The 23,036-nt window shown below is 39.1% G+C and overlaps 1 protein-coding gene across 6 annotated transcripts in view; it reads right to left on the reverse strand.

Moving 5' to 3' along the window:
* The window catches only part of PKIB (cAMP-dependent protein kinase inhibitor beta), a 54,103-nt gene that overhangs the window by 13,165 nt on the left and 17,902 nt on the right, over window positions 1–23,036 (reverse strand). The window contains exon 1 of one of the 6 annotated variants that reach the window (XM_014263338.2): window positions 14,855–14,913. The exons of 4 other annotated variants lie outside the window; for them this stretch is intronic. The gene's annotated coding sequence lies outside the window, so the exon portion shown is untranslated. Of the gene's footprint in view, window positions 1–7,602; window positions 7,675–14,854; window positions 14,914–23,036 lie in introns of those variants that run through there. One more of the 6 variants, XM_005518324.3, reaches the window with a different exon arrangement.

Genomic DNA, 23,036 nt, shown 5'->3' on the forward strand with positions numbered 1-23,036 from the left:
TTTCTACCTCTGAGGATTGTTTTAATTCCTCCCCATGATTTCCCAGGCCGCTTTCTCAGGCGAGACTGAGAAAGTTATGCGGCCTGCTATTCCACAGGCACTGTGCTCCCTGCTTTTGCTCATATTTAGCATCCATAAAAGCTGACATTTTATTTTATCTTTGTCACAGCCAGGCAACATTCTATAATTATATATAAAGCCAGATGAATTTTATTTTATTTGTATGATTCTTCCTTCTTCAAACCTACAAGCTGTATTTTTTTGGCCTGAATCAGACCATCCCATCCTTTTCATGGACTTTCCTGCTTATCTCAGTTTGATCTGACTAATGTGTAAATACTTGGATTTAGCCAGTTTTGGAGTCACACCCCCCCCAGCATTTCTTCACCTGAGCATAGGAGAGGATACTTTGTCTTATAATTATGTAGTTTATGACTGATGAACACTTTGGGAAAGGTGAAGTCCAGTCAAATCCAAGCACGTGTCTTCTCCCTGAGTAAAACTTTCCTATTTAAGTTTTTCATTTCTGCATTCTGGTTCCATAGTGCGAGCACACACAAGGAGGAGTCACAACTTTCAGAGCAAGAATTACTCATAGCAGTCTGTTCTAAGAAAAACACCCCCAAAAAACAAAAATAAAAACAAAAAAAAACCCAACAAAACAACAAAACAAAAAAAACCCCAACAAAACAAAACAAACAAAAAGCCAACAAAAATCCCAACACAAACCAAACCAACAACAACAAAGTGAAACTTAGTATTAAATTGCTAGTTACTCATAGAGGACTGGAAACAGCATTTAAAACAAAATAAGCTTAAATCTATTCTTGATTGAGTACTAAAAGTACTAACATACTAATAAAGGCTAATTTTATTTTCTTTACCATGGAAAGCTGCAAGAAAGCCTGCTTGTCTTTGCCATGAGTGAGTCTGTAAATCTAACATTCCAAGTGTTTTTTTATTCTGCTGGCTTCCTTAAGTACCAGCCTGACAGGTAAAGCAGTTGACCACTTCAGCTATTTCAGTAGTGCTTATTGTTGATGGGAGGATCTCTACCACCCTTCTTCAGCAAATATCAGTCTGGGAGCCCCTCAGATATCTTGCAGACATCACCCCAAAACTTCTCTCAAACACAGTTCTTGGGGCCTCAGTGCTCTTTACTTTTGCCATGAAGGTCTGCATAACTATTTTCACTGTAATTATTAATCTATTTCTCACTTCAGGTGTGTCTCATACTCCACAAATGATCTGGGCTTCCTGAACTATTCTTCTGGCTCATCCAAGAATACTCCTGGAAATCCAATCCAAAATACCTCATTTGGCATGTTTCACTGAATAGGATGGTGGAAAGAAAATTATATTTGCTCAATTCAATAAATGTTTAAATAGTTAATAAAATATTATTTTAGTATATCAGTTCAAGGGCAGTAAAGGTCTTTGATTTTGCTTATATAAGTGAATTATTACAGGATAATTCTATAAAGCTATCTCTGCTGGTCTACCCGAAGGTTTTTCCAATCACTAATAACTAATAAAAGATAATTTCCGTTCCTAAAACTTTGTCTTGACCATGTCCTTGGACCGCTACAGGTGCTGGAAAATTCTGCAAAATCATTCTGGTGCAGCTTGTCCTCAGGGGAGGATGAACCAATAGAGAACACTGTGCTTTTCAGATGAATCTGGTGACCATTAAAGTGAGCCCAGGCAGGAAACAGCCATTTGGCAAGTGAAGTCCAATACAAGGAAAATGGAGCTAACCTCCAACTGCAAGTCAGCCTGGTGCCCTGGAACAGCCTTTAATGAGTTACTTAAGTTTCCTACTGCTCTCCTTGACATGTCAGTGACTTTAACGTTCACAAAAATGAAAAATCAATAGGACATATGGATACATTTTGAGAAGCTATATGACTTTGCTGCACTGTCTTCAACAATTGCATTTGAAATAATATATATTTATATATATTATTTTATATATATAATATTTATAATATATTTATAATATATTTATGCTTTAGCATAATTTTTTTTTTTGCCTCAGAAACAGTATTTCTTCAATATTCAATGAATGTTTTTTATTTTCATTTCATTCTCCAGCATACATCGTGCTTACTCTAATACAATTTCACTGAGGTCGAAGTTTACCTGTTCAATCTTGGCAGTAGTCCTATTTACTGATTTTAATGAAATTACAGCTAGGAAAATTTGCCCCTCTCATGGTGACTCACCAAGAAAATAGACTGAGATTTGAGAAATCCGTCTTCTTTTAGGCTTATAATTTAACTTAAATAATGACCTTGATTCACAAGACTTTCTCAATTATATTTACAACAGTCTTTAAATTGCAAGTAAAAAAAATTAATTCAATCAATTGCAATTCACTGAGACACATCCTGATAGCACAGGTTTACAATTTGACCCTGCAGTTCCCCACGTACTTTATCTAATTGCAAGGCTTGTGTTGCTTCCACTGAAATTTGATAATAGAGCCAGGACACAGTACTAGGAACAAGTGCTTTGACATTCAAGAGCAGATCACTGAGTCAGAATTGTCCCACTCAGATTTGGTGGTAAGAGTTGTCTCCAGGGGATAGGACACCCGATGATACAGTCTCTGGTTACCTGTGCACCAGAAAATCTGTGACTGTGCCAAGGTCAGAGACCACAGGGTATTTACACCCACTAAGGATCAGAATAATGAAACCCTAGGATTTAATCCTCTGCCAGAATGTTCTGAGACTGGGGAAAAGCTTTTTCCACAGAATAAGGAATATGGGGGCATAAGTATTTGAGAGCATCTTGTTCTAATATTTTCTAGAAATGAGCCAGCTAAGCACAGCTCCACTGAGTATCACTGATGAAAGAAATTAAATAAATAAAAAATACACAATCCCACAATCTCGTGAGGAGCAATGAAGGAAACAAATAGGCTATATGATTAGCCATGATACACATTAAGAATTTTTTCCTTAGAACTTATTTTGGATTAAAATTCACCTTACACTTCAGGTGAAGGGTTTATCTTCAGTACTATAGTTGCTTCCCCCTTCCTACTTTTAGATGACTGTTTGCTTCCTCTGCATCTCTGCTGAAAGGATACCATTGATCACAGCAATTTATAAACCTCCCTGACTTTCATGCTATTTCAGAGTGTCTCTTTTTCCTAGGAGAACAGATCTAATAGGTAAAATTCATAGCAGTTACATGCCTAAACAAGTCTGTAAAATACACAGGGGATTAATTTGGTTTAATTTCTTTAGCCTTTCAATATACTTCTATTTTATGAGAGTATGAATCATCTCTATTACCCTCTAATGACCTTAGCCTGTGAAACTAAACCAGCCTTCCTACCTTAGGGCTTCACAGTTATAGATTAGTTTCATGAAAAAGAAGACATATTTCAATCAAAATTCTACAAAATATACTACAGAAATTATTTTATGATCTCAGCGAGCTTACTTGGAATTTAAGAAAAATTATTGTCTCCCAAAAAATCTAAGCCCTAAAAGCAAATCTCTACCTCCAATTATTATAGCCTGTTTTTCAAGAACAAGAACCAAAAAGACCTTTCCAAAGCATGCATGAAACTAACAGGCAGGTCATTTCCACACAATTGAATTAATGTATTTTAAACTAATTCAATTAAAATTATCTCTAATTAAAGTAGATGGCTTTCAAAGAACCCTTTCCATTTTGATAAATCATCATTCAGTAAACATGTCCTTCTATGGAAACACCTGTATTAACTGCTTTAAATAGGGACCAAAAAAGGTGTATTTATATCTCAAATGGTAAGGAGGCTGTGAAAATCACCAGTACGTATAGGATGATTTAAAAGATGACAGTAAAAAGTTGAAGTGAACTTTTTAATAAATTATTTGAATGACACCCTCAGACTTTCAGTACTGAAAGGGGGCCTAGAATAAAAACTTTTTAGTTGGACCTGTTGTGACAGGACAAGAGATGATGGTTTTAGACTGAAGGAGGATTGATTTAGATTAGACATAAGGAAGAGGTTTTTTACAGGAGGTGGTAAAACACTGGCACAGGTTGCCCAGAGCGATGGTGGATGCCTCATCACTCAAAACATTCCAGGTCAGGTTGCATGGGGCTCTAAGCAACCTGATCTTGTTTCAGGTGTCCCTGCCATTGGCAGGGGGGTTGAACTAAATGACCTCTAAATATCCCTCCCAAGCCAAACCATGTTATGATTCTATGATTCCAAGTATGGCTGGATCCTTAAGCTATTTTAGCTGGGATACCATGATCCACAGAACTTTTATTTAACTTTCTTAATCTGCATGGGCCATTGATGCTTAAGGAAAGTGAAGGAATGAAGACCAAAATATTAACAAGCAATCAAGGCTTGTTCCTATTTGTAATACAAACAACATTAAGGGGAAGCTCCACATACTGAATCCTTTGGATTTAAAAGTTTAACAATCAGTTTGCTCTCTCCTCATCTTTTTAGTTTTAATTTAACATTTAGTCTGCTATATTCTGAGTGAGAGGTGGGTTTAATTTTGACATGTTAGAGCAATGCCATTCTTCCACAAGAGCAGCAGAAGCAACAAGCAAGATCTGTCTAAGCAAACGTTGCTTCCCCTTGGAACAGAATTGGATAGGGTTTTCATCTTGAAAACTCAAAGGAGACTCAGCACTTCTACTGTGTAGGGATGGTACCATGTCATTACTGAATCACATCAATTTTAATGAAACTTTTTTACTAGGTCCAGGCAAGAGAGAGACCTCCAACTGCTCCTCAAGAGTGCTTGCCAGTATTCAGGGAGTGGCACAGTGTAGGAGGAGAGTCAGCTTGAGTTGCTATGGATATGGCAACTGCTTTAATCACCAGGCTATTTGACCCCTCCAAAATTTTCACTTTCTGGTTTCACTCCTGGAAGCCCACAAACTTAACTGGGTTTCTTTGCTCTGGAAAGAGTCTGTACATGGCCCCAGTGATACAGGACATTTCCTAGGTTAAGAGGCAAGGCAATCCCAGACCTTTTTTGGCTTTGTCACAGGAGGTTTGTTCCTTTGTGCTCTCATCCAGCAGTGAGACAAAAATGGTCAAACCCTGACAGCCACAGAGGTCATGCAGGAGATGGGACATCCTTCATCTCAACTCCTCTTACTCTGAAAGAGACAGCACCAGCCATGCCTCTCTTCCTACCCTCCCATGGCAGCAAATGCCTTCTCTCCTCTTTCTCTGTCCTACAGAAGCAAATTCACATGCTCATAGACATGCTCTCTCCATGCAGAAAGGGCCAGTGTCCCCCTCCTCACCCAGTCTCTCCCACCCTGACCCACAGAAGGACCATGGCAAAAGTCTCCACCATCCCTGCAGACGCTCTTCCCCAGGTAGCACCACAGGTGACTCTCCCCACAGAAAGACAGAAGAATGTGCAATGCAACCTGCAGAGGGGGAGTTACACGTGATATTTGGAGTTACTCACACCTGCCATTTCAATCCCTCGCTGAAGGCACTCTGCTGCAGGGGGATGAGGAGCCCAAAAGGACCAGTTTCCCTTTGTATAAAGATTATTGTTCAGCACTGACATTTTGGAGCCATCAGATTTTATGTTTAACTGGAAATAACAGCCCCCTGGCAAGCTTCTCTTAAGGTTTTGCAGCCTCCACGGCATTTGGTCAGTGTGTGCACCTACCTGTGTAATGTGTGAATTCAGGAACTGCAGAATGCTCAGAAACAATTTTTTTTTCATCTGCTAACCTAAAGACCTTTCCTAAAATGCCTATGAGCTCTGAACGTCTATGCTTTTAGTTTTGTCAGCATAATCACATTACAGCCTGACACCCAACAGTATAAATTAATGTCTTCTTTTATTCTTTTATTTTTTTATTTTCCATGCAAATTCCTCAGAAGTATTCCCCCCCCCCCATTTTGTATTATTAAGCACAGAAAAAGAGAAAAGGCAAAAACAGATAGGCATTATCCCTGAGTGAATCTTTCTGCAAGCTGATACTTCTGTTTCTAGAGAGATTTAAACCAACACCAAGACCATTTTAGAGGACATGTTCTGCAAAGATGTGTCTTTCCCAGGAACACAAACCTAAGTGCATTGCTTAATGGAAATTCCATAGGAGGGTTTCTTGGTGATTTTTAGTGGAAGTATGAGTTGAACAGTTCAAAAGAAAGCCTGGAAGTGATACTGACAAGTGCAGATCATTGAGGGAATTATGCTGATGTTGTAGTACTCAAGATATTTACTCCTTGGTTTATATACTGGGATTTAGTTCTGCATTAAGACCTATATATTCAAAAGGTGAAAAATAAGAATGTGTTTGTCATGGTCCCCCAATGAGTGCATATCCTTAGTGTTGGTGGATTCTCTTTTTCTAAGCTTCACTCAGCACTGGAGATGAGTAGAGCCTACATCTCCTCTCTAGATAGAGCCTTGCATGAATCTGGATGGAAAACTGCAGATAGGATGATTTCAAGGGACTATTTCTGCAGATGACCTCTTGTTCTTGAACAGCTACCAAAGATTACAGGCATGTTAACATTTTTCTCTGTCTCCTCTGCTACATCTTTGTCTCACTTTAAAATGAGCAGCTGAAAGGTTTGTTTTATTTATAACTTGTCTTTTTCTTTAAAAAAAAGTGAAGCAATAACTGCATTTTCTTGATTGCAGTTGCACAGGCACGACCTTTCATTGAATAGGACCTGTATGCTAGTCTCATTTTAAACTCATGGGTCACATTCTGTACCTTAAAACTTCAACCAAACCACTACAGCTTTGTTCAATGAAATGGAGGTTTTAGGAGAGCACTGTCAGAAAATAAATTCCTGCAGATACCCCTCCACAAAATCCTTGCTCATGCAGCTGATAGAAGGAATAAAGTAAGAGCAAGATTTGTTCCTGCCTGAGAAGTTTCAGCACTCCTCCCTCAACTGTAGAGTCCTTCACATTTGTGATGACTGTGTGAAGGCCAAGGACAAGCAAAACCAGCTATTCTTGCTCAGTTCAGAGCTGTTTGTGTCCAGTACTCCATCTCAGACTCCTCATGGTCAAAAACAGCTCCAGAAACCTGGCTCTGATATGGATGTCTCTGCAGGGCTGACCTGACAGTCTGCATTTTAAGGGCCAAAAAATTGGTTTCACCTAATGAATCCCTCTTCCCCTCTGAAGGAGGAAAAGATGCACACACAGAGAAACTGAATTAATTTCTGTATTTCTCAGCAGGGAACTCCCTAAAACACTGAGAGTTGCAACCAAAGAACATAATTTTAACAAATAATATGGAGGGTTTTTTGGCTTTTAATCTAATCACATTTATTGTACCAAACAATAAGCTAGCTCTAGCATTTCAAGGGAGAGCTTAGAAAGACAAAGATGATCCTCACAGTGTGTAAAACCCAGCAGCAGGAGAACACCAGCAAAGCTACGAACATTTAAATAAAGGGGAACTTCTCTATTTGCTTAGTCTGTTCAAGGCAGTAAGGAAACAAACACAGCTCATTAACTAAAATTCTTTAGGAATGGCAGATGCTAGTGAAACCTTGTTAAGATGTTTTAAAAAACAGCTCAAAAGACGTACAGAATACAATACAGGAAACGAGAGCATAAGAAAAAAGCTACTTACAGGACAGCAAAGAGGCTGATGAATACCAGAGACACCCAGAAACAACTGGAAAGTGATCTCAGTGTCTGTCTTCTCAGCTGACTACAGCAAAACACCAAGGGAAAGCTGAACTGTCACCAAGAAGGAAGATAAACTTGCATGCAATTAAAATAAATGAACAGATTACAAATTCACATACAGAAGAGCATGCCATACAGGTAGACTTCTGGACTTCTGCCTTTTCATTCAGGGCACTTTGGGTACAAAAATAAATCCTTAACAACAGTGCCATTAAAGGAATTCTCCAATCTCTCTTAATGAGAGGCAAATTTCTCTGCACCAGCAGTGCTGTTACGTTCACCCCAAAGGTGGCAACTGCTGCCTGGACACCGTGTAAGCAACAAGCCGTGGCTGCTCTGCTATCCAAACAGAGAACACGTAACTGTGGCATAAAAACTGCTTTCACACTGCTCTAAGATGAATACTACTTTGCCAACACATTTTCAGCAAATGTCTAAAACAGAGTTCATATTTCAGCATCTAAACACGGTGAGTTTCACAGGAGACAAGAAAGCTAGCTGGGAATAACCACACTGCCTGATTTTGGATCAGCCGTCCGTTGATTTGGATGAAGAATCAACCAGCACGCAAGAGGGGGGTCATTAAGTATGGGTTCTTGACAATATGCACAATTCTGCCTCCCAAAATGCTAAGTACCTTAATGTTCATGGTTCAGGTATGCCTTCAGCCCCACAGCATGGCCTCAAGAGGGGCCAGAATGAGATACAGAACAAAGACACTGCTCAAGCTGTACCAGGAGCTCCAGATTCCTGTCTCCACAAAAATAAGCTGCCATCACCTAACTACCAGAACATCAAATTGCCACTGAATAAACCTCCGTGCTTGTAAAAATCAGAACGGCTGCAGCAATTTGAAGCCACACATACCTTGTGTGCCACGTACGTCAGCAGGGAAAAAAAAAAGGAAAGAAACAATCAGGAAAAAATAACTTCTAGCTGGAGGAAATGATTCAATGTTCTGTACCAAGTCAAGGTTGCCTCTATCCAACATTTTTCAAGGGTCAGTCACCTACAAATGGGAGGGCTGGAGGGGAGGTGGGGGTTTATTTACCATTGAATAGGTTTCTTCCAACACAGAAGATCCAAGCTGAATAAAATTTAGCTGCTGTAAAACTAAAGCAAACCCACAGGAGTTATGTTTCTCTAGATGTGCACTGGGGCAACCGAGATAGGGGTCTTACCACAAACTGTTCACATGAGCTGATTACTTATTTACTACAGGGAAAAAGGAACGTTTCAGTGGATGTCAGCGGACACATAAAGTTAGGTAGAAGAAACAGAAAATAATTTGCCTACATACAGATTCCTTTTCTGTACAGTGTCATCTCTATTTCAAATATTTAATGTAGGCAAGAACAGAATGTTTAAAAAGCTAACAATTTGTTTAAATGGCTATATTAATTTGTCCTTCAAACAACTTATGTAATAATTTGGGTAAAATATGAAACCACAATAAAGTCCATACCAATGTATTCAACAATTCAGTTCTTGGCTAGTATAACCTTTTCTTCCCCAGATTCTCTCTTGGATGAATATTCTTTTCACTGCACTTTCATGTAGAGAAATAATGAAATCACTTTATGAAACACAGTACAAACTTTGTGAAGGGCTCAGAGAACTCCTGCATGTTTCACAGCTATGAGTTATAAAAATGCTGCTCCAGAAAGTTATTAGAATATTAACAAAGGCCACAATTTTGAAGTAGATTTGGGTTCATCATAGAGATATTACTGGATTTCAAACTATTTCAAAATAAGTTGTGCTACTTTTCAGCTTCCACCTCAACACTTCTGCCAAAGTAGCTAATACAATAAAGACAGCATAAATTTACAGGAAAACCACAATCTTGCCTGAAGCTTTTAGCACTCTGTAAAATTAGTTTTCTTCTTGCACATATCAGCTATGCCTATTTTATTGGTTTTTCTCAATTAACACCATGCAGAAGAAAATTCAGTGATGTACCAGTCCTTGGCCACTGGTTACAAAATATGCTTAATTTATTTTAATATAGTTGGCAAGGTAAAGCAAAAATGGATTTCTAATTAAGAACCAGGATCTGAAGAGAGTAATGTGAATATTGGGAGACAGAAAATGTTATCAGAGTCACACTACCTGTTCTACAGTCACAGAAAGGAGGTTTGTGGTCGATACCATGCTGATGCTCACACACAGCACAGCTGGGGTAGTGCAGTGGCAACAGCACCATTAGCTCTTTCCCAAGCTACTATCTTCCTTTCCATTCTTCTTCCCTTCAGTAAAACATGCCTGGTATTAGCAGGGAAGCATCAAATTGTGAATGTTCTCTCAAGTTCAAATGCTATCTTGTTCCCAATCTGTTGCTCACCTGAATACAAAACCCATGCTTTTACTACATTACTGGGCAAAATTGTTAGCACAGTCAGTGCTTTGGACCACCTCCTTAGCCCAAAATGCTTTTTTTGCACACATGCCCTTTCAAACCTGACGTTTTGTGTATTGATGTTGGCTGCTCTAAATAACTAAGTGCTGAAGAGAAGAAGAAAACACCATGTAGATATAGAAGGTCTGTTGATGGGTTCTCACTATTCTATTTTGAAGAACAAAAGCATATATATTACACATCTTTGCAGCTCTTCATGGGCTCTACCAGCTGAAGGATAGATTTTTCTGAACAGTTACTGCAGCTTCCAAAACTGTGACTTAGAAACCAAACTTCCACACTTAGGAGTTTGGTAAGTGGCTTGGTGTCAGATAAACTAATGATCTAAGAGCTTCCTAATATGCAGCAGGAGGCTTTAATGAAAGCTTGTCCATTACATATGCAAGGATAGGTTATTTGCTGTAAACTTGGATAAACTTTGTTGGTCTTGCACCAGTGAGTGCATTCAGAGTCTCCCAAACAACATTTAAGGATTGCGTAAAGTACACCCTGGCATGTCATCATTTATTAAGCTACTTTTTCACTTCCAAGAAATTTATTTTTCAGATAATACTTCTGAGACTCTCACTTGCTTTTTCTACAAAAAAAAGTTCTATTTATTCATTTGTTACCATATGAACAAAGTATTCTGAACTTGAATTTAGTGCATTTGAGAGGCTCAGTTAAGTCTTTTTAAAGACCAACCAAGCTAGCTATCTTGTATGAAATTTTTAAAGAAATCAAAATTAGACCATGAAATATATTATTGGATTGATGTCCAGAATGTTCTTAGGTTTATGAGACATATGTAAAGGCATTTCAGTGTATTTGTAAGATGCCTTTATTTTGTATTATTAGGTGTAGACATCCCTACACTGATGTATGAGGAGAGAGGTCATCCAATTTCTTTTATCCCTGAATGCTCTTGCCATAGCCATTAAGGTGAGATAAGTAGGTATGGAAAGAAGTTCTTTGAATTTCATTGGATATTAAACTGTTTGGGGTTATTCTAAAACTAATAAACCCACACCTTTGTCTAAAGCAAATAAAGATGGAGTTAAGCCCAGTGAAAGTAGTCATTGGCAAAGTAAAACCTTTTGTGGACTGTCATGATGAAAGCCCACTACTGTTCCTGGAACTGATGGTGCCTTTTTTCTTGTTTCACACACCACAATTCTTCCCAGCATCTGGGAGTGGATTTTCTTTGTTCTTCAGCCAAGAACATGTCTATGTATGACACCTTTGCTTGAGGTAGCAGATCTGCAAAGTACAGAGAAGCCAAACTGCAGAACGAGATACCGAAGTTTCTTCTCCCAAGCTGGATGCTTCAGAAAATATCTTCAACCTACAAATTTCATACATGAAGGAAGAGCCACCTGGAACTAACCAAGAGGTAACATCTGGGAGAAGGGCCTGCCTAGGGATGCCACCCATCACAGACCTTTTCCCTGCTCTGGTTTGCCATGCAGCACCTGCACCTACTCACTGCTGACTGGCATTTGTCAGGCCACCACTTGAAATACAAATAAAAAATATTATTCTTATAATCTAAAGAAACCTGCTTCTGAAATTTATGCAGTGACTATTTCTTACACAAGAGGCCTTGGAACCAGACCAACATTCATAACTTCCACATTTCCAGCTGAGTACTCTAATGACTGTGCTTGTTTTCTCCCCACAAGCCAATAATTCTTACCTGTTCTTTTCTCCAATTAGCTCCTAGCTAAAAACTGGAAGCTAAAAACTGTTGAAAGCAAAGAGCTTTTAGAAAGGGTTAAACCAAACATGAGCAAAACCAAAACAAAATCAAACCAAAACACTGTACATTTATTTAAGTAAGACTTGACACTAATAACGTTGACTATGCTGCAAGGAACTGCTCTGAAAGAGTATTTTCCTTTGTATTACGAAAATACTGACAGAGCACTAAAAAGGACCCCATGAGACACTGTTCTCTTGGGGACAAGAGTGGCAAAGCGTCTTGTGACATTTACATGCTTCTTGCAAGTGGAAGTGAATGAGGTCAATCACAACACAGACCTACTGATCTGATGACAGGACAGTTGTAATTGCCTCTCTTTTTATGTGCTATGTTGACTCACCACACCTAATAGTTTGATTTTTCTGATCTCCCTGGGGGAATGGTTATTAGAATTTATCCCTGCCAATGAGGAGTTACCACACCTATAAAAAAAAGTAACAGCATTAAAACAAAGTTGAAGAGTCAGTTTTCAATTGTTTACATTATTTGCATGTACCAAATTCAAACAGTGATTATTTACACTGGAAAGAATTATTAGGCAGTTTTAATACAACTATACTCAGGAAAAACCCTGTGCCTCTTGCTAGTCTTTGGTGAAGTTTGAGTGCATGATATACATTAGTTGTGAGGAATACTGGAGTTAAAATTCTGAAAATCCAAAAGGAGGTCATTGTAAGCTGTTAGACATACACAGTTTTAAAGAGACCACAAACGTCCAAAATAAGCAGAAGTTATTTATTAAGAAGAAGTTAATATGCAATTATTCTGGACCTTCTGAGCAGCAATTTTTGTGTTGTCTCCTACTGTCACCTCAATCCCCAAACAATGACAAGCTACACCAAGTTCAAGAGCTGGATCATCACATAGTGAGGCCTGAACTGAGGCCAACATGTCCTTCATCACACATCACAAAATGCCCCTTGTTTTGTTCCCTTCACCAAACAGAAAGCTGATTTGCCCAAGTTCAGAAAAGCCTTGCTCACATGGCTTTTTTGGAGAGAAGTTCTGAGGTGCATCCCAAGTTATCATTGAATTTGAAGTTAGTGAATTCTTCAACCGCTAAGAAAACAGTGATGACCAATTCTCAAGTTGGCATAACTGGATGAAATGAAGTGACTTTTGATAGGCAAACTTATCATTCCACTTCTCTGTCAACCCAAGGCTCTGTGTTTTCTGGAAGACACTCTTTGCTCTCCTTATTGTAAGCCAATCTAGCAAGTTTCCTCTTCAAAGTAACATGTTTAGGGAAAAAATGTAATACCAAGCTTTCAACAGTATCCAAAATAAAAAAAGCGTTCTTGTTATATACTTCAACACAACTTTAGAAACTTCATAGTGATTAATCCACATTAGAAATTTGACTTTGCAATCCCTTCAATTTTAGGAAAGAAAATAAATTCTGGATTTTTCCTAACATTATTTCAGATTTATTATTAAGTGGTTATTTCAGACTACTCATAGGCACACTTTGGATGATGTCTTTGTATCCGCCCATTCTATATGAATTTTGACTCTGCTGCTGAAGAAAAGTGTGAGCTTTTTGAGCTTTTCTAAAAGTCAGCTGAGGAGAAGGGAACAAGTAATATAATTAGGAACAGTACAAAGTAATTCACTTTTATTCAGTTTAGTCTTCTAAAAAACAGTTCTGCATATAAAAATGAATTAGGGTCACTGCTTCTGGGACAACTAAAAAAAAAACCTATTTAAATCAAAGCAAGGCATCCAGCTTGACTTTTTGCTGAATATTTTCTGAACAGATGGGGTGCATGAGACATGAAGAAAGGTCTGGGAGGAAGCAGACTCTAGTGGCTTCTCAGAGGCCACAATCCACTGATGCTTGCTTCAGAATTTCACCACCGATAAATTTAGGAATACACTAAAATGTCTGTATCCTGAAAAAAATAAAAAGAACAATCAACTCTTTCATGGTGAAAAACAAATTAACAAAACAAAGTTCTTCTGTTCAGATGGGAGCAAATGGATGAAGAAGTCAGGTAGAAAGCAGTAGCTTAATCTCCAGCATTGGTCATAACCATCTTCTTCCCCAAGCATATTTACAAGGCCACAGAGACAGGCTGGCATAGGTTTAAACTCTAGCACAGAATCAGTCCAGGTGTAGACTGGGTGTGAAAAATGTTTTACACTTTTCTCATGCAAGAAGTCAGTCTCTTGCCAATGACACCTGGTTTTGCTGTATGTGGTTGAATTTTTCTTTTTCCATCTGTCTTTTTGCCTAAATGAACATGTATCCACTGTCTTTGGCTCATTTCCTGCTCCTGCTCCCAGAAATTGCTCCACTTTACTTTGGACCCTGAATACAAGTTCTTTGAACTTGCTTAAAGGCTGGAACATTATTTCTTCATTTGCTGAAGCAGAAAAAACCCTTCATTTTTGCAATACTAAAATATCTCAGCTAAGTGTTGGAATTCTGTTCTGCCTTCGTGCTAATTACTGCTGTGGCTTCTTGCCAGCCACCATTTTGAAAAGTCAAATACCAGCTTCCAGATGAACAGCAATGTGAAAGACAACAAAAAATCATTCAAAATATATGGCAGAATGAAAGGAAAGCAAACGTTTTCTTGCTGGGAGAGCTGCCTAAAAGGCCTGGCTAAGCAACCATCTTATGAAAACAAGGAAGGGTTTTGTCAAAATGAGAGTTTGTCCACATGTCAAAACCAGCAACTTTTCATCATGTCACCAATGTTCACTTGGTGGAGAAGAGCAGTGTAGCCCTCCGCTGCTTGTAGGTCTCTGAGAGCTGGACGGGAGGAGGTGACTGGGACAGAGCCAGAAGTAGAGGACAAATCAAGGCTGAAAACTCAGTGTTATAAAATGATAGAATAATTCAGGTTGGAAATGACCTCAAGAGGTCATCTACTCCAACCTCCTACTCAAAGCAGAGTCAATAACTAATTCAGATCACACTTCTCAGGGATTTTGTCCTGTCAGCTATTGAATATTCAAGGATAGAAACTACACAACCTCTCTGTGCCAGGGTTTCATTGTCATCATGAAGAAAAGGCTCTTCCTTACCTCAGGTCTGAATTTGTCCTCCTCTAGTTCATAACCATAATCTCTCATAGCCATAGTCTCTTGCTCTCCTGCTGTGCAACCCTGTAAAGAGCCTTGCTCCACCTTCTCAGCAGCATAAGGAAAGGCTGGTCATATGTCCTCCCAACTGTTCTCCAAGCTGAACAAGTCACAGTTCCTCATCATCTACTCAAGTGTTCCTTCCTGGCCAACTCCTGCTCCAGTTTATCAACAACCTTTTGGTAAGGCAGAACCAAAACTGGGCAATCTTCTATGCATGGTCTAATGAGTGCTGCCCAGGATGATGCTATGCCTCCCATGGTAAGTAAAGCTTAGTTTGCTGTGGGCAATGCACAGACCAGGGTAAGATGGTTACAGTTGCCAAGAGTTTTCAGGTTGAGCTGCTCACCCCAAGAGATGTGAAAAAGATGGGAAACTATGCACTGATACAGCAGGAATCTGTATTCTAAGAGTCTCCATGTTTTGGAAACTGGGCATGGTGACAGATTTCTAGTTTGGCTGTAAGACATATAGAACAGAGCATGTGGTACTCCAAATCAGGCATCAAAAATCAGATTTATTATTCTCAATAGGGCTGGCACCGAGTTCGGTTTCCAGATGGTTTTCTGTTGCGTGTTTCTGTTGCTTAGAGGAACACAGCAAAAGCAGAAGGGGAAGCCCTTTCCCACAAAAAGGAAGGAACCAGGGAAACAGAAGTGAAAACATGAAGAATGAGTCAATAATTAGTATATTACGTCACTTTCTGTGTCACTTTTCTCCACTAAAGAACCAGCCATGGAAGCTCTCACTTTTATGCCAAACAATTCAATGTTTGATTCTGCTGTCTGTAGTTTTGGCTGGCATTTTCCAGTCTTATTTATACAGTTAGACGCAAAGCAACCCATTAAAATGCTGGTTTTTTATTAATAAATGTGGTGTTTGAAAGGACAGATGCTCTTGTTTACCATCCCTTCAGATTTCAGTCAGTCTTCATATCAGTGTTTATGCTCTACGCTATACAACATCTGACTTCTTTTGTTCTTTATCTGCTTTTGATATTTAATTATTCAAACTGCTTGATGACTGCATTAGGGTCTGGTTTAGTTGTTTCCATAGTCGGAAATTTTCCGTACAGCTCACCAATTGCACATTCATTTATTAATCTAATTAAAAGCCAATGGGAAATTTCAGTTTAAGAATTTGAACCCTGGAGCAGCTGTGGCTTCTAAAAGATGCTCAGCACAGCTTCAGGGCATATACTTAGTACAGTTGGGGATGTGACAATGTTGACCTAAAGGACTGCTAACTACACCCACCTTCAACTATCTCTAGGTGTTCCACTTATTTGTGGTATTACAGCCCACTTAATACCTAGCAAAAGACAACTCCAATACAATAGAGGATAATGTAAAATCAATAAACTGAAGCACACTATACAATCAAATGTCATTTGGAATCCAAGTTGTAGCACTACACACCACTGTACTACACAGCTCCAGTACACAGCAGCACTCACCTGCATATCCAGTTTTCATAGCTGCATCCTTAAAAACAAATTCTTAAGCACTCTGTACAACTGAGGACATAAATATTTATTTCATCTTACTTTCTAATTTCATCTTTCAAAATAGCAGTTGGAGGCTTAAGAGGGACTACCAGAACCCAGAATGGTCAACTTTCTGTTCTTAACTCTGCAGAGTACTGAGCAGTGCTGATGTCCACAATTCTCTACCTCTGCTGGGGAGAGGTAAAGCTATTTAGCAGCTTAAAGGATTGAGCCCTATTAAAATTAAAGAAATGTGAAATACTTCATCAGAAAGGTTTATTAAATTGGGGAAATTTTCTTTTCTAGCAGTAAGACTTTTCCCTGACATCTGATCTCCTGTAACAGACTGGGTCGTTCTTGTAGGACTATTTTGCTGCTGTGGTCTTGAACCCAGGCCCTCTGAGGAGACCAAGAAAGCAAAGTTACAGCCAGTTATTAAAAACCAGGGTTCCCAGGATACCATCCTGCCTAAAGGCATCCTTAGGAGGCTGAGCCTAGGGCTTTTGGCTGCTGCTAAGAAGCAGTAGCTGGGATATAGAGGAACTGGGGCAGGATGCACAATAGCCTCTAACTCTACTGCTCTTTCAGCCTTTGCCTCTTGACCTTCAACCCATCCCTATAATTTCCTCACTCTTTACTAACTTTTCTCTTTACATTCTGTCTTACTGATGCAGAATTCAAGGTAATAAATAAGCATTGCAATCTTACTACCTTTTTGTGTCACCTAAAACTTACTTGGCTTGAAGGAGAAGTGCAGGCATCTAAAGACTGTGGAAAACTATTTTTGCACAGAAATAAGCAGTGTATGAAAAAAGGGGCACCTATGTCCTAGCCCTGCAGAAGCTAAGGAGCACGTGTAGCATTGCTGGCAGCTGCACTGTAAAAAGGCAAATGGGTGGTTGCAGCATTAGGACCTATGAAACATTAGGGTCAGCAAGCAGCATTTTGAAGGGTAATGCAATTTTAATCCCTGGTCAGAGATTTGCCAAAGGCAGAGAAGGCACTTCAGGCTTGTCTGGAGGACAGCCATGCAGACGCCAGTGTGTCGGTAAAACACCTTTTTTCATGTGCACTAGAAGAAGGCAGACGCAAGCAGAGCCACATAGACACAGAAGGGCTCCAACCAGCTTTATCTCCTGGCCTGAGATCAGAAAGAGCCACAGACTCAAATGGGGCTGGGGAGGGAGTGCAGCTAAAAGAATTTAATCTTTCCCATTATATTGTAGGCTCCATTGTGCTTGTTTGTCACATGGAAAGGGAGAGAGGAAAGAAATCTTTCCCAAACATCAGTCTACAATCTTCTGTGGCTTGCAGTCAAAAATCAGCAAATTCAGAGACAGACCTGTGTCTGAGCAAGCCTACAGCTTATTTCTGTGCAAGTTATCATACTGTGCACAGGATTTTAAAAGCACAATTATAGCCTCTGACATCCTACCTAAAGGAGTGGAGTGGTCACCATGGTAACACCTGCATCACATGGCAGTGAACACCTGATACCAATCAATCTTGAAAACATCTTTTTAAAGAAACAGTCTCTTGGAAAACTGCAGATGGAGATTTCTTGCTGAAACTAAGAAGCTATAACAAAAATTAAAGTTTTACCTTACCATCTTTTCTTCTCCATACAATCCTATTCTGTATCAGTTTATAAAAGTGACAAAAAATAATAAAGGGTAACAGTTCTGTATTGAGAAGAGTGACAAACATTGTAGTACAGCTGACATGTAAATCATACCTTGCATTTCTCCCCCAGAGCATCAACTGTGGCTTCTGAGAATATGGCCATGCTCTGGTTGCTAAAACAAAATAGAAATGTGCCTACTGTAGTGCCCCCCAAGTCTGAACTTCCCAGGACAACAGATTTCCCTGAAATGTTAAAAAAAACCCCAGAAATGTCATCAGCGTTTTTCTCCCTTTTGGCTTTCCAAATCTGCAATTCAATTTAATTGATTAGAGTTATATGCCTTTGTGGGAGTATAAGAAGAAAAATATGTTTAAGGAAGTGATGCCACTCAGCTTGGCAATGTGGGTTTCTGAAATGCATTCTGCCACCAGCCCTGCAGAAACATCCAGCAGACAAATTCTCTGTGATTTTTGGCAGGTTGGGTTTTTTTCCAGCTCTGTTCCACCCCAACAGCCTTTGGGTTCTCTGTGCTGTGACTGCTCCTCTGCCTCTTTCAACAGTCTGCAGCCTCCCCTTATCCCAGTAAGGACAAATAATCCCAGGAAATATCACATGCACAAAGTTCAACAGTCTCAGCAGTGCTTCCAACATAGCCTTGCTATTTCTTATTTAATTCTATCTCAAGTTATTTCTACTTCCATTATTTGAAAGTCTGCTTCTTAATTTTCCTTTGAAAAATACTTTCCTTTCAGATGGTGTCCATCTTTGTCATCTTCCATTTCCTCTACATTCACTTTTTCAAGTAATTCAGAGCTATAATCATCTATTCTGACAGTGCCTCTCCTTTACTGAATACATTTTCAGAACAGGAGAGCCACCGAATCTGCAAATTCCTTTGACTGACAAAAGCTGGCTATCCAGCTGCCATAGAACTGGTAACAAATCTGCAAAGAAATACTTTCAGCACCCTGGAGTTGCGTAGAAAAACAGCAGCAGTAGACACTGCACGAGTCCAAGGAGGTAACGAGACATCCTTTCATGGGCTCACTGAAGTCACTAGAACAGGCCCCCCTCTGCCATGCCCTCCTCACTGCTGAGCAACTACAACAGATGATGTGCACAGGAGCTGCTGCCACAGGTTGGTTGAGCTCATGTCTGCACCACACACAAGACTGATTAGGAAAATGCTTCTGAAACTTATTTCCAGAGTTCTGGTTATATCCAGAACTAACTGCTTAACTCATCAGATGGCCACTTAGAAAACAGATGAGACTATTGCTGTTCAAGAAGACTGCTTTCAGGATTTTTTGAGAAAGAAAGTGCAGTAACTGGGTAGTTATGATATATATATATATATGTGTGTGTGTGTGTGTGTGTGACTTTGCATGTATCCAACCTAAATGTCAAATTGTACTTGTTTAGCTGAGGTAGGTAAAAAAATCCAGTTGTCCCTCATTTTAACATAATACTGGCTCTATCTACAGGTGTGTTTCAGGAGAAAAGTGAGGCATGTTGCTTTGAAGCTAGAAAAATAAAGGAAATTGATGATATGTAAAATTTGTGGAAGTTGTTCTCTGCCCTCAATATGTTATGCAAATAACTCCCAGCAGCTGTACCAGGTCTGTGTTGCTCTACAAGTCAGCACTAGCTGTCATGCAGTCTTGTTATATATGAGGAAGTCTGGCTTTAAATCTGCTTTCATAGTGTGGAAGTTGCATTTATTCAGCTGAGGTTCTGACATGTGTCTCACAGTAAATGGCATTATTGCTCAACAGGGAAACAGACTGCAATGATAGAAACATAAAGCTCCAAAATCAAAATGAAGATGTCTGTAACAGTGTATTGGGTTTTAATATGTGGCAGGACCCAATTATGGTTTTCAATCTGCACATAATCAGTGACAGAAGAGATCCATTGATTCCATTGTTTTTGGCCAGGATCAGAAATCATACTTCAACTATGTCCAATACCTTTTGCAAAGGTAAGTGGAAAGGGAATATCAGGCAACTGCAAAAGAATTGTTACAGGATTTAAAAAGGCTCTTGTGGCTTCCTGTGCTTTATCAGCCTGTAAAACAGTACTCAAAACTTGCCCATCCCAAATTCTTGGTTTAAAGACAACATCATAATCCATACAGTGAAACACACAAATGCAGTCTACCTTCGCTCTGAAAGAGCATTGTCGTAAATAAGTAATTAACTACGCACTTCAGCCTGGAAGTTGAACTTTATACTTACCACCACAAAATGATGATTCATTTGTTTCCCATATCCATTTATAAATGAAGGGTCAGAACAAAAAAATAGCAGTGAGGGTCAAAACTGCCATGAATATTTTCATTACCTTGTCTATAAGGTCTACATATGCTTTTGCTGACAGGAAGATCAGAAATCTTTCACCTCTGTGCAGCCTACTCATCAGTGCTGTAGGAGCTGTCAGCACTGCAAGTTTTTGAATACATGCTAAGTTGATGTTTTCTGATAAGGCTGCTACTATCCTTATGTGCATGAACTTCAAATACCAAATTCCAGATAGTGAACATGGCATGTGCCTTTTAGGCTGGTGTTCATTTTTAGTGCTCCCTTATGAATACAATCTTTGTGCTGGCACATCTACACTGGGAGTCTTTTTTATTCCTTGATGCTGTGCAGTAGCAATAGCTAATAAATAGCTTGCTAAAGAGTTATTTATACAAGTAAAAAAACAAACCCACTAAATTTAATAATATATTTTCCTTTTGCACTTGTGTAAGATAGTAGTAAAATAATAAAACTTGATAAATATTTGCTCCAGAAAGAGAAAACAGAATCAGAACAGCAGACCTTTCCAGCAAAACAAGTCAGACAGCCTGCCTTTTAAGTTCCCTTTTCAGACTTCCATTCCTGGCACCTATGGTAAAGTTTTTTTTCCCTAGTCCAGTTACAATTTCTGAGCCTCAGTACTATCACTCAGACACATCTGATATCTTTTTTTCCTCCTCCTTTCAGTGTCTCAAAAAGAAAAAGGCAAAGATAAAGCCTGGATTCTCTGACAGGGTTTTTCTTCACACTATGATTAATGAGGTTACTGTGATGTACTGAATTTTCACTCAAAGACATCAAAAACCAACATCCCTCTGAAGGAGAGTAGAAGAAAGGCACAAATTCACCTCCTTGCTGCTGGCAGCATGACATAAAATTGCTTAAAAAGGCTCAAAAGCATTTGGAGACAGATGGTCTGCCCTAGTCCATCTATTTCCCTATGAAATCCTTTAGACATTAACCATTGACCAAGCCAGGGACTAAGATTGGACTCAGCTGCACCAACACTCCAATAGGAATTTAGAACACAAGGGGGTCCTCTTAGAACCCCATGACTCGTTGGGATCATCTCCCTTAACTTTTAGATCTTTATGCTTTTTCATCCTTGTTCTCCATGTAAATCATTTAAAATTTGGTTCTAATCCAAGTCTGCTCTGTTTGCTTTGTCTGTGTAGCCAGTCATAGAATGAACCTTGCCACTGAATTTTGTCAAGATGAGCCTTCCCAAATTCAGATTAAACCTGCTGCTGCTATTACCTTTGGTAGGGATTCCTTAAATGACCTAAACCACTCATCTGTGACAGTCTTCTAAGAGAGAATTCATGGTAACTGTTGCCTCATTCTGCCTTCAGCTGAGTTTCCATTTGTTTTAGGAGAAGCCTCCTAAGTGCTGACCTCTGCTAAGAGGCATTTTATGCCAGTTGTTGAGAAGCACAAGATTGCTGTCTGAACTCAGCTTCACTGCAGGGGAAGTTTCAGCCTACACAAAAACCCTTCTCCTTCATGCTTCCTGTTTCCATTACCACAATGACAGCATCTTATAGGCTGTGAGAGGCAAACTTGCTCTTTCTTCTGAAATACGCAAATATGGCACAAATTTAGATTGTGCACTGTGTAATTGCATTGATCTGGAGCACTATTTCCCCACCTCGGTGTGATGCCCAGTCTCTGGAGGCTCTGAAGCACAAAAAAAAAGAGGTGTCTAGTTGAAGAAATAAAGATGTGATCTTAAAGTGGATTGAGTACTTTATCTAACTCAGGCTTACGTCAGTGGGAACATTTCCAGGATCTCAAATGCAGGACAGGGGTCAAAGAGGGGGATTTTGTACAGGTTTGGACTAGCAGCAAGTAATTCTGCCTTTTGTGAAGCATCTTTGAAACCTGAGAGGATGCACAATGACTTAATCCTCCTCACACAGCCTCTGTTGAACATGAAGGATATTGGCAGGCATGATTTCCACATTGTAAACCCATATGTGAGGAGTTTATCTTGCAGAAATGGATGGAGCTTATCAATCTGCACATTTTTACCATTCCCAGACACACAGAGAGGTGGGCTCTACATCCGAACAGATACTGGAGGTCAATTCCAAAACCATTGTTGGAACTATTAAGCTAAACAGCTTATGCCATAAGCATCATTTGCAGTGAAATAAGTAAAAAACCTGACATTTCATGAGTTCTTTTATCAAGGTTAAAAAAATTCTATAGCTATTTGGTAAGTTATCTTATGCTTAAGCCAAGTCTCCTTACAGTTGCAGCTCTTCCTTCTACCAGCAACTTGCATAAGGACATCCTACTACTTTCAAAACAAATTTCACAGATGCAGGAGAAAAACCCCCAAACTTGTTATTAATATTTATTGATAAGCATTTAAAACTCTAAATCTGTTCTAAACATTCAGGAATGAGCAATAAATTTGTTTTGAAGATTGTTTTGAGCAGCAGAAAGTTTTTTTAAAAACAAATCTGTCTGTATTTATGAGGCTTAATTAAGCAGCATTTCCTTAACAGTTCTGGCTATAAGTACATACTGAATTACTTACTCATTTGCAGAACTGCTGAGTTTCTACACTTTTCATGTGGAATCTCTAAGAATTGAAGTTAAATGATAGAGTGTAAAAATAATCTGCTGTAATTAGGCTTTAGGTATTAATTACACAAGTTCACATGTTTTGTTTACATACATTTTCTTCAGCTCTTCAAATACAACAAT

This window comes from Pseudopodoces humilis, chromosome 3 (assembly GCF_049639895.1).
Source record: "Pseudopodoces humilis isolate 2021_Gansu_Grassland_sample_001 chromosome 3, ASM4963989v1, whole genome shotgun sequence".
NCBI lineage: Eukaryota > Metazoa > Chordata > Aves > Passeriformes > Paridae > Pseudopodoces > Pseudopodoces humilis.